Here is an 18,962-nt window from a genome sequence, read left to right on the forward strand (position 1 = left end):
TTTAGACACGACCTCTGGGACAGAATAAACCATTTAGTTCATCCTGCATCCTGCAAATATTACCTTATCTTGGCAAAAAGTCAGGCAAATGGGGCTATCTTCTATGTTGTGTCCAAACTGCTCAATTTTCAGGTCAGCTCCTTTGGACCCTTTTGGTCTTGAGCTCTCTACCCTACCCTGCTCGTGCCTCATTGTGGTTTCTTGAGCAAGATGCCAGGCCAAAGATGCCTGTGCATACATGTTAGATATGAGGACATCCACATGTCTATATGCACTTATGTGTGAAACACTGGCATTTGTTCTTCAAACTGATACAATCCCCATGATAAGAGACTTTCAAATGCACTAAAGTTTATTAACACTATTGAAATAGTGAGAGTCAGGGTATATGTCGATCTAAGGTGTGTCCAGAATAATATATATCCCCTGATTTCAGGATTAGTAAGTCATCTAGTCCCTTTGTCTGATATTCTTTTTGCCTTGGTGCCTGGAAAAGTTGTCTGCTTAATCCTGGGAGCCAGTGGTTCTCAGATTGTGGAAACTAGAGAAGATGCTTTAATATCTAGTCTTTTGGGAACTGCACACCCAGGAAAGTCCCCGAAAATACTGCTCTAGCAAGCCCCTTTAGATAATACTTAGGCAAAGTTATAAACAATACTCCTTTATAGCATATTATTGTTACAGTTTCACCAGTGACAATATCATACTGTCAACAATAAAACTACTAAAATCATCATTTATAATTTACAAAGTACTTCCAAGTGCATTATCTCCTTAAAGCCTCCCTTGAACCCTAAAACAAACATTACTATGAACCCCATTTTATACATAAGGGGACTGAGATCCAGAGAAATAACTGACTGACTTGCCCTGAATCTCTCAGTTATTTGGTATCAGTGCCAAAGAAAAACCCAGATCTTCTGAATCCTATGCCTTTTTTTTTTTTTTGCCCCAGAACAATGATCTGTGCCAAACAGACTCAAATTCAATAAAATGAATAGCAGAGTGCTTGACAATAACACCCATATTCTATTACCTAGCTAATTTTAGTTTAAAGACAGTATTCACCTGGGTGGCTCAGTTGGTTGAGTGTCTGATTTCTGCCTCAGGTCATGATCTCGTGGTCCGTGAGTTTGAGCCCTGCATCAGGCTGTGTGCTGACACCTCAGAACCTGGAGCCTGCTTCAGATTCTGTGTTTCCCTCTCTCTCTCTGCATTTCCCCCACTTACACTCTGTCTCTCTCACTCAAAAATTAAAACATTTTAAAAAAAGATGGTATTGATATTTTCCCTATAAATACTTAATTCAAGTGAGAAGATATCTTCTTTACAGCCTGAGACACACTGTCAAATCTAGATTGTCAGGAGTTTCTAGAACTTGTTATCTAATCTAAAAAAAAAAAAAAAAAATCACACTACTATTGGCTATGCATTTGGTAACCCTTGCCTTATTAAAGAGCTGTTGCCTTCACCCTGACTTCCATTCATTTTTCAATTCATCCTTACAAAAACAAATATTCAAGAAACCCATATCTGTATACAAATTAAACGTAAATAGGAGCGCCTGGATGGCTTAGTCAGTTAAGCGTCCAACTCTCGATTTCAGCTCAGGTCATGATCTCACAGTTCATGGGATCAAGCCTGACTTGATGTGTGCTGACAGTGTGGAGTCTGCTTGGGGTTCTCTCTCTCCCTTTATCTGCCCTTCCCCCCACAAAAAAAAACCCTTTAAAAAACAAATTAAACATAAATTATTACCAACAGTAGAACAGCTATTTTCTACCTCCTCTTTCAGATGCTCAAAACTGTGATGAATAAAAAGGGGAAAAAAAGGAAAGCTATAAAAGGAAAGAGAAGGAAAAGGAATCCATTGTTTCCCATGTGCCCACGTCCTTCTTACAGGTGGAATGAAATATGGAAGCAGAGAGTTGATAAACGGATCATCCTTTAGGTGGGATTCCTCCAAGGGACACAAGGTTAGCTGTCCATGTGCCCACCTTCGTCTTGTTCCCTTGTGTTCAGACCCCTACTTGCTAGGACATACTGCCCCCTTATAAAGACAAGTGACCCCAAGCAACAGTTTGTGTTGTTTTTTTTACATTTTTTTTATTTTATAAATTTTTTTTATTTTTATTTATTTTTATTTTTTTCACATTTATTTATTTTTGAGAGACAGAGAGAGACAGAGCGTGAGCAGGGCAGGGGCAGAAAGAGAGGGAGACACAGAATCAGAAGCAGGCTCCAGGCTCTGAGCTGTCAGCACAGATCCTGACAAGGGGCTCGAACCCATGAACCTAGAGATCATGACCTAAGCCAAATTCGGATGCTTAATTGACTGAGTCACCCAGGCACCCCACAGTTTGTGTTTTTATAAACCATGTCCCTGAAAAAATAAATTAGTGTAACATGTTATTGTTAATTTAAGGTAGAAACATCTAACTTCAGCCTCTATTTGACTCATGATTTTTCTGATGAAATCTTCATTAGAATTTCATAAGCTCTAGAATCTAACATTACTAATTCAACCACAAAGCATAGTGTTAATATTTTGCAGATGGCATGGTTAGTACAAAAGGTAGAGATAGGAAAGAGGCAGTAAGAACCTTAATACCAAGAAAACCTTTAGAACAGAAGCCGGTCATGCGGGCCACAACCACCCAGCAGGTGCTTTACCCATAAGGTTAATCACACTGAAAGAAGGTGAATTCATTAGCAAAAGAGGAGTCACAAATACATATGCAGGCAGGTGAGGGAAGATAGTTCAAGTCTAGTGGGTCACTCCTTTCATCTTAAGACTCTACAGGGCAGGGGTGCTTGGGTGGCTCAGTAGGTTAAGTATCTGACTTCAGCTCAGGTCATGATCTCACAGTTTGTGGGTTCATGCCCCACATCGGGCTCTGTACCGACAGCTCAGAGCCTGTAGCCTATTTCGGATTCTTTGTCTCCCTCTATCTCTGCCCCTCCCCTACTTGCACTCTGTCTGTCTCTCTCAAAAATAAAGAGTAAAAAAATTAAAAAAAAAAAAAGACTGTAGAGGGCAGATCCTTTAAAGAAACTAAACCAGGCAAAGCAAAGTATTAAAGCAAGAATGGATAGCTGATCCATTTCTCAGGAGGGATTCCTGTAATGGGATAGGAGCTTAGGTTGAATGACATCTAAAAACAGTTCCAGTGCTAAGATTCTATAAAATATTTCAATTTGCAAATACCTTAACTTCATCTTAATTTCACATGCAGAAGTCTTACCTTTTTAGAGATATCAAAATTCAGTGTTTATCACTTGAATCATGTTGTGTCCTCAAAACAAATGGATGGTAAAAAGCATTATTTGTTAAGCCTCAAAGCTGAAAAACTCATTCTGCTTCTCACACATTTGACCAATAGTGACAAATCACAGGTGGTAGGCAGCCCAAGCGGCCAATGTTTATTAAATGTCTCACTCAACCCCAAACCTCATGAATTGTTTAACATACAAGAGAGACAGAAAGCCAGTATTTCTCCTTGTGTCAGCTCTTGTTAGGAGTGTCTCTGCTCCTCTCACTCCTGGCTAGGAACAACATTAACATTCATTGTTCTTGAAACACAGGGGAATTTGGGGAGCCCTTATAACCACAGCCAATCCTGTGCCATGTGGCTACAAATACACACCCAGTCTATAAGCACCAAGAGTCAAATGTGAAGGACATACCAAATAGTACACACTTAGAAGGCTATGGCAGTTGTCACTGTTCTGCCTCCATTGGCAACAATTTGAATATGCTAGGGAGAGAAAGAATCCAGTAGTCTCACACCAAGAAACCCCCATGAATTCAATACTGAAAAAATGAGACTTTTCAAATCACCCATTTAAAAGTTAGCCATAAGGAAATTGGCTTTAGGTAGCTTGTGACCTGCAAGATGAAGATTCTTATCCAGTCTTTGGAGTAATTAGAGAATTTCATCACTGTTAGTGGTTTTCCATGCTGCTTTCCTCACTATTTTGTGGCAAAAACCAGAGGTCATAGCTAGGGGGAGTAGGTGGTTGGTTCATTTGAAAAATATCTAAAGGTACTTGTAATCATGAGTCCCTGTGACTCTATGTAGATACACATTTTTTAATAACTATCTTGGATTTTCCTATGAGAATAAAACATTTTAGCATTATGAATGTGAATAATTCAAGGAAAACTTACTGCAATAAATATCTACTTAGGCATACAACACTACCATTTCTGTAATTTTTATCGTTTCAGTTGTCCTCACAAATGTGACCCTAAAGTTAACTTTAAGGGATCTTTCTGATTTGCACCAACCTCCAGGAAGGCCAATTCCATTACACCCATCATTAAGAATTAGGAGATGATTCCAGTTTGACTTGGAGACATAAGTCCCAATCAAAGATTGAGGCCTCTTTGGTCTACGATGCCCTGACCAATGGGAAAACAAAAACAAAAACAAAACACCAAATATTGAGTAAGTCTATCCCTTTCTAGAGTTTTTTGATCAATATGATCTTGAGCTAAATCAGTAGTCCCAGAGCTATTCCAGATTTGGAGAATTATCAGGTCTCTGGAGCATAGCACATGGCCTCACTCTTTGACTACTCTTTCTTCCTAAAGAGAGAGCTAGGGATTGTCTTGATATGTTACTATTGCAAAGGAATCTAAAAAACGGATACATTTTCAAAATTGAATAAATACAGAAATAAAATACCCTTCACCATCTGCACATACCAACCAGCCATATAACATGATTTTCAGTAATCAGATGTCATCCATGGAAAGACAAAAAATGGGAGGTGGTATTTTCCAGTAGGAAGATCCAATTTCTAAACAAAGAGTTTTCTGTGGTGGTTGTAAACATCAGCTATACTCCATGGAGAAACACATTTTTCTAGAACATTGCATATATGTAATACATAAAGCATGTTTTTATTACTAGTATTTGTCTTCTATCTTTCACATATCTTTGCAAATGACAATTCACAGCAAACCACAATAAGACTGCAAAGGCAAGGGGAAAAGAGAGCATGAGATAACATTAAATGTAATAAACCTTAAGATTTCTCTTTGTTGTTCACATAGTTGAAGCTAGTCTGCAGGAAGACTTATGTAGATTCCTCTCAGAAGGATGGAGATTTGTTATTTGTACATTGGATATTAGCAGCTGCAGTGCTTCAGTGAACTCAAAGTTTTATAGTGGAAAAATAAAATGGATAAAACCAACAGAATTTGAAATTTAAGAGTGGGGGACAATGTCAAGACACCAAATTAGTGATAGGCTTCAAGCAGCTGTAAGGGTCACAGTGACAACTCTTCCTTCTCAAAAAAGCCCAGCAAGATCATTCTCATTTTCTGAGAATCATAACATTTTCTAAGTACATACTGATTTTCAGATCATCAAGTTCTTCCCAATTTAAACACCATATGCTTCTTCCAATTCCTGCCTTTCCCTAGAGTTCCACAATGGGACCAAATCCTCTAAAGTCCAGCAGCACTGACTGTACACATCCTTCATTGGGAACATTTAATATAATAACCCCTAGAAGAGTTTCTCTGTTAATATACTTTATACATATATGGAATATTCCTTAAGGACAAGGACTGTGATATATCTCATAGTATCCAAAATCCCTTTACCATCTAACACAGAGAAGAAGGAATAAACTTATCTGTTGAGGATGAAAGTCTCTGTATCCATTTTATAGCTAGAAGTCTGTCCATAAATTGTATCGGGATTTGACAGTTCTTATATTAAATTATGCAACAAATAGATTCATACAGATTTCACTCACCAGTACCTACCTCCTTTACAGAAAAGGAAAATGGCATAATGTGGACGGACCAAGAAGGGAATAGACTTTTAAAAACAGACAGAAATTAAAAGAAGGGGCCCCAACATGTCATGATAAAGATGACTTGTAGCCTGGTTTACTCCATTTCTGCCTCTCATGAATAGACAAAATCAGTTCCTCTATTACACCTTCTTATTTCAGTGATATCCTAGACAGATCCTGCTGGGACTCAGACTTGAAGAGAGTGCCATTACTTAACCAGAACTAGAAAAAGCTAGCATGGGGCTTTATACAAAACTATGGCTTTATAAAAACTCTTACTACAATCTGTTTAGGGGTTGAACATGTTAGTTTCAATGTTTTTGGAAAAACTCAAACGATTGGAACTATTTCCAGGAAATTTCCCAGAACCCAAAAATCTTCCCATAATGTATTTTTCCACAAACCTCCCTGGTTAAAAACTTACAAATTTGCCAAGAATAGTCACTTTTGTTCTGGGTGTTGGCCAATCTCTCAATCTCTCTGCTGTTTCCCTGGAGAGGATTTCTGATAAGAAATTGATTCTCATCATTCTTCAGATTGGATGGGGGCTCTTTACCATTTACTGAAGCTGGACATCAGGAAAGCACCTGTGCTCTGTGTGACATGACATTGTATCTACACTTGCATCTCATTTCAAAGAACAGTTCCTTCTCCTGACATGCCCATCATCATTGATGGTGATATTAATTTCAGTAACATGGTTATGTACTGATATAACAATTATGAAACTAAAATGAAAAAAAAAAAGAACAATTGAGTGCATCCAAGGTTATAAGAAAATCTAAAAGCATAATTATATTTTAGCTCACAAGTTAAGAAAAGGAAGATTGGCCAGAGAGATGCAAAAGACTATATCAGAGAGAAAGAGTATAATGCTTTAAACATGAATTTACTGACAAGTTTGCTACAGGGTAAAAGTCTTTGGTTGGAGCATACACAGTTTAGAAGTCCAGATGCTAGAACTTGATCCTTGCCAGAAATCTCTTTCAACAGCCACTTTGAAACATGTATATTTATAGACAAAGAGAGCCATAAAAATTGCATATGGTCTTTTGACTGCTTGAGCACTTAGCCTTAACTAGAGAAGTGAAGTGGAAGCCAACTTAATCTTTCTCCTAGGTTTTAATACTTTGGTGCTACAACAGTACACTTACTGTTAGGATTTGCTACTCTTAGTTAAATCTCTGAAGGCCATGCTCTGAGATTCCTAACACTAGAGGGTGAAGGATCTAAGGGGAAGGATTGAGCTTCCATGACAACTAGATGAGAAGTCCCTTTAGGGATCCAAATCAGCTTGGGCTTTAGGGGTTAAAAAATATATGCTTTCAAGAAAAAGTAGAAGAAACCTGTATTATTAATGTGGTCTAGAGGTGAAACCATACTTAAACAGGAGGTGCCATTCAGGAAGGGGGTGTGTTTATTTTATATTTTAAATGACACATTGAGTCATAATGGAAATAGTCAGACACCAATGAATTATTTATATTGTGACCATTTTCCTTCTCTCCCAGTTTTCCTTTTTCTTCCTGGTGCTTCCCTGTTTATCCAACCTAATGCAATAAAATGCATAATTAATTTCTAAACGCTTCTGTTGAGCAGTGCAATTTGTCAAGTCGAGTTGTTAATAGAATTAAGCTTTTTATCAGCGATTAGCAAAAGAAGGTAAAAAAAAATTAATTACAGAATTGTATGCCTCCCTGGTTCAAAGCCAGGTTTTGGATTAAATGTTCGATAAAGGTTTCTTGACACGTTATAAAACATTTAGCAAGAGCTGCTTTCCCCTAGTGCATTTAAAACCTGTCTCTGTGCAAACCCAACCTGCAAGGCATGTGCATTTGGGTAGACCTTTGTGCACACCAGCGTGGGGAGCTACAAAATCATTTTACAAAATCCTGAGGAAAATGTTGGTTTTCCTTACACTGCTCAAGACAAGGGATAAGCTATGACCTCACAGGTGTTTTCCATCTTTAATTTTTGATAGTGTGATTTACAGCTTGAGTGAAGTTGAAGAATTGGTTGGAGGGAATAATAGAACAGTACACTGATAACATGATTAATAGATGATAGGCCTTCATCTATAATTGTATATAAGATACCTACACAGGTTAGTATGTAAGGGCTGTTCAAAATATTTGACTTTACCTAAATCTCTCATATAATTTATCCACTTCTTCTAAGCTTGATCCTTTCTTTCTTCTCTGTCCTGTGTCCTCATCACCTCATTCTCTTATGAAGCAGAGTAATTCAACCAATTTCGTGCCCTCACTTTTTCCAGTCCAGGTGAGGAGGAAGGAAAGAAAAAACGAATCTGACACAGAAGATCCTGACACCCATTGGGCCACGTTTTATGCGTGGCACAAATGACTGTTCTTCAATGGCAGGAAACATTTTACCTTTTTTCAATTGCTTGTACTAAGACACTCAGATGCAGCAAGCACTTCTTGCCTGCTCTTCCACATCTGGAGGACCCATGCTTTTGGCCATCTGTTTCTGAATCCCACTGGCGAGACCCCTTTGAGCAAAGCCCAGGGCATAGTTTCCAGAGTGAAGTTGTGCTCTTCCAAGAAGGCATACTTGGTATGTAGGTCCTAAGTTCTAAACTTAGGATGGGAGGCCAGACTTTGCCCTTCAGTTTCAGAGGCATGTTTTCTCATATCCCCTGCAGCAGAGAACCAAGCACTAGAATTACAGGGAACTTCTGCAGACTAAACAAATTGGTACACATTTACAACTGTAGTAGATCCAATCTATGCACATATACTCTATCCCTCCGAAACTTGGGAGAAGAAGGAGAAATGGGCCCTAAAAAGACAGTATATAAAGCATCCGTCTGTCACGAACACTGTCTCAGTCTGAGCTGCTATTACAAAAGACAACAGATCAGGTGGATTAAACAACAACCATTTGTTTCTCATACTTCTAGAGGAAGGAAAGTCTAAGATCAAGGCAACAGCAGATATAGTGTCTGATAAGAGCCTGCTTCCTGGTTCAAAGATGGCCATCTTCTCACTGTGTCCTCATATGACAGAAGGGGCAAGAAAGCTCTCCAAGGTCTCTTTTATAAGAAAACTAATTCCATTCAAGAGGGCTCCAGCCTCATGACCTCATCATCTCATAAAGTTCCCACCTCCTAATAATACCATTGCATTGAGGGTTAGGATCACAACTAATAAATTTGAGGAGGACACAAACATTTAGTTCAGAACAGAAGCTCAATCTTTCTTTTTGTTTTCTTGGTCCTCATTTTTCTTTTCACTCTATCTTTTATGCTTTCCAATGAACTTTGGATAATACGTTAAGTAGTCACACATAATTCAATTTTAAGTACTCAAAGAGTAGTACAGTATGACTATTTTATGTAACAAAATTAGATTATATAAAATAATGCTGTTATTGCATATCCCATATAAAATTATAGATTTTTTCTAAATATTTTCTCTTAATTACAAAATAAACAAAACCAATAACAAAACATAACATAGAATCAGCTTACACATCTGGTTGAGAATTATAACGAGCAATGTAATTTTTCTGATCGTTTGAATTTAAGTTCCATGATCTCTAGGGACACTTGGTTTTGCTTATTGTCACTGTAACCTCATTACCTTGAATTTCTGATACATAGTAGGTACTCCATAAATATTAGTTACATCAATGAATGTGATGTAAGTGAAGGTTATTTATCCTGGGTTTTTTTGTTCCAAGTATTTTATTGATTTTTTTAAAGTATTCCTTTGCTTCCTCAGTAAACACAGAAACATACTTTGACTTTCCTTAATGGCTCAGAATTTTGCAGTGCCTCATTAAGTATAAGTAATATTAATTAGCACTATAAAATTAATAACCTGACAATTATCAGGTAAAATGGGAGGAATCAAAGCTGATTCTCATTGACCCTAATTGTCACCCACTTTGCTTTTGACTGATTCTTTGATTGTAGCTTGTTTTCTTGTCCTTAATCTCATTCTCATAAAAGAATGAAGAAATGTGCAATTCTATGTCCTCCTAAATGAAATTAAATACAGCTGCCTTTCTACAAAATTAATGAGTAATCTAAGGATAAATCTATCTTCTCCAAAATTGTTTTCCAACCCTCATTATAATCTTTCTTATCATTTGTATATTTCTCCTTTGAATTTTCAGTAGCTTTTAAAATACCTTTTCTTAGCTGAGCATTAACAATAACTTAGTTACTATGGAAGGTTTACACCATTCTTTTATTTTTTTTTCAATTAAGAATCTTTTCCATTTTAAAGATTAGTATATTTGAAAACCTTAATCTTTAAAGTACTCAACAGAGTGTCAGGGACAAATTTTGTGAAGGTTTTCCTTTTTACTAAAATTTAACAGAATTCTACACAAAGCAATGTTAAAAAAACTTGTACTATACTTAGGTGATGGCACTGTTTTATTGAAATGTATCATATTCTAAGTAATACCTAGGTACATGGTTTGAATTAAGGAAGCAAAAATCACCAATAGGAAAATAATACCATTACATATTAACTCTGCCTCCGGAAGGTGAACACACCTGCCTAACATTAAAAACAGAGTTGTTATGGGGCACCTGGGTGGCTCAGTCGGTTGGGCGTCGGACTTCGGCTCAGGTCATGATCTTGTGGTCCATGAGTTCAAGCCCCGCATCGGGCTCTGGGCTGACAGCTCAGAGCCTGGAGCCTGTTTCGGATTCTGTGTCTCCCTCTCTCTCTGACCCTCCCCTGCTCATGCTCTGTCTCTCTGTCTCAAAAATAAATAAATGTTTAAAAAAATTTAAAAAAAAAAGAGTTGTTACTTTCAGGTAAGCATATGCTTCTAGAGTGATCACTTTGTGCATGTACAATAATGCGAAGTGACTGCTCAAATGGAAAATGAAAGAGACACACATTATGCACAAATTTGCACTTTCTTAGCAAATGGTTTATGTGTAACACTCTTGAAAATTATTGGAATGATACTTTCCATCAATTTTTTAAAAAATCTTACTAATATACTACTTGTTTGTCTTCCTTCTGTCAAACCCTGAGCCAATCACATTCCCAAGGCTGTCTGAGGAATTAGAGGAAAAGGAACATAACAGGGCAGACAAAACACAGGAGAAAGACCTATGTATGGAAGAGGGATATGACTCCACACAGCAGAGGATGAGAAAGGCCACTATCAAGCAAAAGAACCCCCTGACCTCTGAGAAGGCAAAGTCCAGACTGGTGTAGGAGAAGAGCTGTTGCTTCAGAGAAGGGTTCCTGGTATAACCAATGATGAAGCTCCCAAACATAATACCGATTTCAGTCTCAGTGCCAGCCACGTCTGCCTGTGGCAGTCCCAGCCCCAGCGAACTTGGCTATTGTATTGATGTTCCTTGAAACTTCCCTTGAAATGGAAGCTGCAGATAGGAACAAGTGATGTCAGGGGACAGGGCTGCCACACTGCTGAGACTCTCACCTGCTGGTCACCTGTCGGTGTCTATGGTTGTTTTAGCACCACTGCAGACAGTGATAGGCTCAACAATTGACAGGTACTCCTGACCAAGAAGCGGGTGGAGATGAACTCTGAGCAGGTATAAATTTTCAGGACAAGAGGTACTGTGGCAGGAGAGCTGCTCCCAGCAGAGAGAAGCAATTTCATTAAAAAAAGAAAAACCCACACACAGGGGTGCCTGGGTGGCTCAGTAGGTTAAGCATCTGACTCTTGTTTTCAGCTCAGGACATGATCTCATGGTTTGTGGGATTGAGCCCCATGTCTGGCTCTGCGCTGACAATGTGGAGCCTGATTAGGATTCTCTCTCTCCCTCTCTCTCTCTCTCTGTCCCTCCGCTGCTCTCTCTCTCTCTCTCTCAAAATAACTAAACATTTAAAACAAAGTAAAAACAAAAATCCCACACACAAATGTAGTCATTCTGCCCTCACTTCAACAAATCTGTACACTTTTGGATTTGGCTTGACCCTACACAAGAATTGTCTTTTTTTTTTTTTAATACCAAAACATATCAACATATCAGTTCCTTGGTGCTCTAACACTGTTCAACATGTTTCGTAATTACAACAACAGAAATTTACAATTCTGCAGAATTACTCAGTGGCTATACATTTAACTGATAAATTTTTACAATATACATTTAGCTATCCAATAACATGACAACCTTAAAATGTCAGTGATCTCATGCCAACAGTGCACAGGCCTCAATCACTTGTTTGTACTGAAAAACCTTTATCTTTGCTTATTCATGATACATCGGTCATAGGTAGTAGTTAAAAACACCCATACAAAAAGTGACTTCTATGTTCTAATATAGTCCTATGAGCATAAGACAGTATTCAATAGCCATATTTTGCTCACAAGTGGTGAAGAATTTAGACTGGTTCATTTTCAGTCCTGACACTTTCTCATTCATAGATGAAAACTGGAAAATTTTGCAGAAGCTCTTTCTCATGTTCATTGTTCCTTGTAATTATACATGTGTTTTCCTATTTTAAGGCTTATAAATGCTTTCATAGATTACTTCTCTGCCTATCACAACTAGAAGCCAATATGATAGTGAAGTGCATGGAACTAGTTTTTTATTTAGAAAGCAGTACACATAAATACTGGTGGTGTTGGTTTGCAATAATGTGATCGGGTTGCTTGCAAGAATATGTTTATCTCCTATTGGTCAAGTGTGTAAATGAATGTAAGATTCTTTTGGTAACAAATACCCTCAGATGTAAGACAGTGATTCTCTTACTTCTTCACTCCCTGCCATAAAGACAACCAGCCTTAACCTCTGCCAAATCATTGCTATGCACTGTCTCCTCTTTGTTCTCATTTTATTTAATCTCAAAACACTTCCGTTTTTCCTACAGTTTTTCTCCTCAATTTTCTACCTGCAATCTTCCCACGTATGGTTTGTTGCTTAAAAGGGTACATTTCCAAGTATAAGTATTTGTCTGACAAATAGGGTCAAATCTCTGGTTTGTATTCAGGAAGAGCTTCTCTTTCTCTTAAGGGAAGGGATGCTAAACTTTTCTTCCTTTCAACATTTTAAAATATTTCTCATTTGTATAAGTACATTTAACTCTCCAGGGGGTTTAAATAAATATTTTACTTCATTTGACATTACTGAGGTCCTAGAGGTACATAAAACACTTTAACCTCTGGGAGTCTCTCTCCTATCTAGTAATATACAATACTTTTAAAAGTTGTATTAAAGCATATGACCTCAGTCTACATATATGTACTTATTTTTAAATAATGAACTGCCTTACTAATATATTATAAGCCATACTAATATATTAAAAAATAATATATAAAAAAATAAAAATGAGATCCAAATATAGAGTTTATAATCATTTCTTCAAGACCTCAGTGCACACTTTTCGGACCCCTTTTGAGACCACAGCATGATCTGCCAAGTCATTAGCTATTACACTTGGACACCTAGAGGGAGTGCTAATCACCTAGGGAAACTTCCAGGTGGGGGTGGGGTGAAACATCAGTATTGTTAAGTAGCATAACTTTTAGCTTCGAAATTCTGGCCCCATTTTCTCTGGTCAGAGCCAGATCAATATTTTTGTGAGGCTTAGAGAAATAGAAGCCAATTAGTGTGCATCTGTGCCTTGGGGAGGGAGAATCTGGGCCCAAGGCCCAAAGTCCAAGACAACATTTCCTGTGGGAGATACGGCCTTCAGTGAAGTGCTTTTCCTTGAGTATTTGTTGATGGGGGTAGAGGTGTAGGCAAAGAGGAGCATCACCAGGGGGAGGATGCAGTTCATTAACATTCTGAGCATGTGAAACAGTTTGTGCACAATTAACTTTTCTGAAGTGTATTCCAGCGCTTTCAAATTATGTTTTGCATAGTGTAATTCTATCCTATTACCCTTAGCCACATACACCTTGGTATCAGAGTATTATAAATTATTTCTCTGCCTCCTTAGTGTTTACAACTTTCTGATACAGCACTTGTAGATAGTGATCATGCATATTCCTTCCTAGTTATCACAGTGAAACTAGAGCTATTTTATTCTTGTAATCTTTCTTCATTCGTCCTAAAGTTCTTTAATCATTTTTGTTGTTGGTTTCTTCTTTCATTTCCAGTTATCAGTATCTTTCTGATCCTGGGGCGCTCAGACTTAGAAGGGGAATGCCAGATATACTCTCACCTTACTGAATAAATAGGAGCTATAGGCTACAGCTTTCCTGTCCTGTGATAGCGTGTGTCTGTTTATGAAGCCAGTGCTCTCATGAATTTTTATTATCTTAGCATCACATTGAATTATCAGCATGTCACCTTGCTATTTAGAAAGCTGTCATCTGATTCTTTCTTCATCATGGCATCCTTCCACTTGAGCTCAGTCTTTCTCATAGCTTTGAATTTCTTTTTTTTTTTTTTTTCCCTCCAGATTGCTTTGTTTGAAGTGATCTGTGGTTTGCACCATTTCCTGTTTAGGAAACAACTGCCTATCTAGGAAATTAGCACAGTCAATTAGAATCCAAGCTTTCTGAAGACTAGATTCTTCAGAAAAGTCTTAGCCAACTGTGGGCAGGTTTGCAGAATGTACTGATCTTGGAATTCTCCTTTCTAAAATGCTCTAATTTTGATCAGTTTCTTTGCAACTGGAATGTGTACATTTCGCTATCTGGGTATACATATCTGCATTCACACCTTTTTCCTAAATTAAAGTAAGACATGATTGAGCAAATATTTTAATATTCTATGTGGCTGATGTATACAATAGAAGAATAATTTGAAATATAATAAATACTACATTATTCCCTAATGAGCCTGATGGAACGTCTTCCTTACCATTTTCTTATTATATTTCTGACCCAAATTGAGGTTGACATACACTACCCACATTTTATTTGCCATTTTAGGTGTTTTTCATCTAAGTGTAGGGACTGTTGTGTGGAAAAAAGCAGTTCTCCCATGGGAAATAAAAAAAACCAGAATTAATAGTTACAACCTGTTGAGTCTTTGTCTTATTGATGTAAAACTTGAAATTTAATTTTAACTATCTAGGAAGTAGAAATCATAAACTATCGATCCTAGATTGTGGTGTGAGAATTTAGTCTTCTTAGGCTTAGATTTTAGGGTATAAGTGATACAAATGCTGATAAATTTCCTCTCTGACTCCATATTGAAGTCTTGAATCTGCCCATAAGTGAATTTTTTTAATGTTGATGTTTTAAACATTTTTGACTCATCACAATATTCAAGGTCCTCTCTGAGATTCTGACTTTTTAGGCTGTAGGCATGTGACTCTCTATTCACTCTGATATTCTCTAGGATTATAAGATAGATGTGAGTACTTTTTGGTACATACAAAATAGAACTACTAAAACTTCTTTAGATTACAGACTACTGTATCTGTAAAGCTATCATTGCACAGAAAAGAATGCAATAAATTTCTAGTCATAAATCACTTAGCACATCTTGCTAAGGGAGCAGGTAAAATGTTCAAAAGGATATGTTCTAAGGAGGCAGCAAGAAGAAGGAAACAGACATTTAGTGGGGAAGCAAGAAATCATCAAAGTCGAAACAAACCATATAACATCCAGTTTTCTGAGCTTGGAACTCTCATCTAGGTCCCTCAAGAGGTAGGTGCACAGACTCAGGGGTTCGTTCAGATGGACTCAAAGAAACTAGTTTGATGGGTGCCTAGTGAGTAGAAAGCACAGTGATCTTGTTTTGTAGGCTCCTAAATCAATGATTTGGTTAGGAAGATATTCTATTGGTTGGGCTCTATCATTCTATCCATTCTCACTGGGAAAACCTGTATGCTCTCCAACAGAGAAGATAACACTCTGTAGAAGAGGAAGAAAAGAAAAAAAAAAACAGTAAAAGATCCATTTGTTTAATATATGAATGACAAAGATAATAAGGAATGTGATCAGGACAAAGATAGAAAGATGATCATAATTAACTATATATATTCTCAATTGTAAGAATTAATTAATCTACTATATAAAAGGATGGGCATTTTTACAGTCATGTATTTGGTAAGAAACTGTACCATGTTTCAGTATTTTCAGCTTCACGTCTATGAAGTCAGGCATACTTCCATAAGCACTTACCAAGATTATAGTTTTTATATTATTTCTTATTATATCAACAGCTTTATGTCCTTAAATACAGAGTTCTAGAAATATCACTGGGTATTTACAAGACTCTGTTCTAACAACTAATGACTGGATCCACTAATATTACTAACGTTAATTTACATAAGAAAACATATTCTCTTTGTTGCATCTTTTGACTTTTAAGGAAATATGGCAGCGTGGTTTGGAGGCCAAGATTTTTACTCAGAGTGGAAGAAAGTCATTTGTGGCTCCTTCACTCAGATGGCAATAAGACACACTCAGCCTCTTGGGAGCCTGAGAAGTAAGTACAGGTCAGTTTTGAGAAACTCCTTATGAAAATGATGGTGTGTTACTACCATGCAGGATGGCAATGGAACATGTCTATACATATCACCTTGCACTTTTCTGTTACCACACACTTGTCTCATTAAAGGGAAATATCAATTTTTAATATTAAGTCATCTGCCAGGAGCTAAAGGAGATTGTTCAATGTTTCTGCTTTGTGGTGAATACCAAGGGAACAAGAGAGGGGAGGGAAAAAGAACAAATAGAGAAGTGGACATAAACTCATCAACCCTATTCTATTTTTAATCCACTCACTTTCCAAGTCTCTATGTTAGAATCGTCTTTTTCTTTGACAACCTCCCTAGTGATTTGGCAACCGTTTTCTAAAGTCAGTGCACTACTGTGTATTATTACTTCTCTTTATATTAACGTTCAGTTGAAGGAGGTTGCTTAGAGATTAGTGTCTAATTCAAAACAAGTTTACAATTCTGCCCATATTTTACTGAAAATCATCGTTGGCATGAAAAAGTATATGCTCAAGAGCACCAGAACTGTCAATTTTTCCTGTCTTGAGGAAGGGTCACCTGGAGAAAAGCTAAAGTTCATGTTAGAATTTTTCAAATTGGAAATTTGGCACTTGTTTCAGGTATACACATTTTCCAAGAAATTACAGGACTGTATTTCTATTAAGGCTCAATGTGGAACTGCATTTGGTACTTTATATCATAACAGGTTTACATTTGACCTTTTGATGATATGGTAACTTTTCAAATCCACCTATAGAGGGCTCATAGTCCTGCCATCTGCTTCCCTGTTAGAAGAAACCCAATAGTTAATACTCTGACAGAATATAGCTTTAGTTTATATGTCCTGTTGCTCTGGCCATAGTAATCTAAATAATTGTTTCAAAGTGATGGAGTTTTTAAGAAGATAAATTTCTCCCCCAAAAAGTGCTTTGCCTCACACCAATTCCATGACAACCATCTAGAGGAAAGATGCATCATCTTTCCCAGAGGTGAGAAAAAATTATATTCAACAGTGTAATTAGCTTGGTCATTCTTTGGCGCTCATATACAGGCTTCCTGAAGTGTTTCTGGTGCTGAACAATCAAGGCCTCAGTAGGGTTCCTCAGTTAATGTATGATTTGGGCTGTTGTCTTCCCCTTGTCCTCTTCTCCTGACCTGGGCTAGCACTATAACAAAAGTTTTGCTCTCCTATCAAAATCAAACACAGTATATGTTTCTATCTTTGGCTTAAAATTTTAAAAAGCTTTTTCCTTCAAATAACTACCAGCAAGAATGAAAACAGGGAGATTGTTATCTCATTTTTTTTCAAACACAAAGGAAGTATTTTATTTTCTCCCCTTGAGAGTTTGCTAGCTGTTTTGTCTCCAGGGTCACAATTATTTAAAACTTTATACTTAGCTTTAAGACCCCTTTCCACTGCTAGCCAACCTCTTCCCTCTCCCTTTTTCCCCACATGAGGGGAAATTGCAGAGAAATACTACTTAATTATCACACCACGTAACTAATTAAAAGCAGGATGCTTGTGTATGGTATGCTAATGAGCTATTAGAGATCCAGCAAGCTTTAGTGACAAGACATGGGTTCCTATTCTACCCTTCACCTGGCTGTGGATTTCCAGTTGACAGTTAATGATGATGAGATAGGAATTTATTACGCCGCTTACAAGCCAAGAACTTTAGGAGAGGGCAGAAAGGTTAAGCAACAAAATCACTCAGAGGAAGCAACACCTGAGCTGAAACCAAGAGACAAAGAAATGTGAGGATCTGGTTTATAGGAAACCATGGGATGTGTAGAGCACATGGCAGAGACCGTACAATAAATAGGGAAGTCTCATTATTATTTATTATGGACCCAGTGATGGAAGATGAACATATTGAAAGCAAACTATTGATTAACTACTGGTATGTATGTCATCTGTCCACAGATTTGAGTATACCAATTTAAAAGTCCATCCAAACAGCCTAAAAAATATTCGCATTTCATGCAGAGGTAAGGTTTCAGGCATGCAGAGATGCAGATAGAGGAAACAAAGAGGATATGAGAAGAAAGGGAAAATGGAAAGAATAAACATACATAATCACTTTTGTCTAATTGTGAGAAGAGTATTACAAATGGAATAAGCAGGGATGTCAGCAAGGAGCAGGAAGATAGTAACCTTAATGTTAACAATAATGATAACCCACACTTATTGGGTATTCCTTTTCTGGGAGGCAGGCACCAGCTGAGCACTTTACATACACTATTTTGTAGATATCCCATCCTAGAGAAGACTATGATAAGGTCATTGTAGGGTTCTAAAGCAGTGTCTCTGACCATTATCTCTAAATAGAGATTCAAAACTTAAGAGCTGTTGCAATACATAAGGAAGAATGAATTCCCACAGTTTATAATAAAATGGAATAAAGTCAGGCGCTTCATTTTTTGGTGTCCATACCCCCTTCTTCCATAATATAATGGTTACTCATTTAAGTGGAAATTAACCATGGGAGGTTAACAATGTATGTGACTTTTGAAAAGATACATCCCTTTTTGTTAACAAATACTTATGGAGGTCAGAGAAGAAGAAAAGGCTTTCATGAGTTGATGGTGCCACCACCATGTATTTTGGATCTGTTACTTAAACTCTATTAAGGGGCATGCTTTGAAGCAATAAAGTTATCATCAATACTTTTACTTTGCCGGTCCCCCAATGTATTTGCACAACACCCTTGATATGCTTCAGCTGGTATTTCCCTTAAGTCAGGAAGTACTACTCCGTTTCCCCTCAAGGCTAATTATCAACTG

At 37.3% G+C, this 18,962-nt stretch overlaps 1 protein-coding gene and 1 pseudogene across 2 annotated transcripts in view; both read right to left on the bottom strand.

Moving 5' to 3' along the window:
- LOC122229870 (limbic system associated membrane protein) overlaps nucleotides 1-18,962 on the bottom strand; it is a 651,082-nt gene that overhangs the window by 447,535 nt on the left and 184,585 nt on the right. The window lies entirely within an intron of this gene.
- Nucleotides 10,805-11,436, bottom strand: LOC122230353 (annotated as a pseudogene).

This window comes from Panthera leo, chromosome C2 (assembly GCF_018350215.1).
Source record: "Panthera leo isolate Ple1 chromosome C2, P.leo_Ple1_pat1.1, whole genome shotgun sequence".
Classification (NCBI taxonomy): domain Eukaryota; kingdom Metazoa; phylum Chordata; class Mammalia; order Carnivora; family Felidae; genus Panthera; species Panthera leo.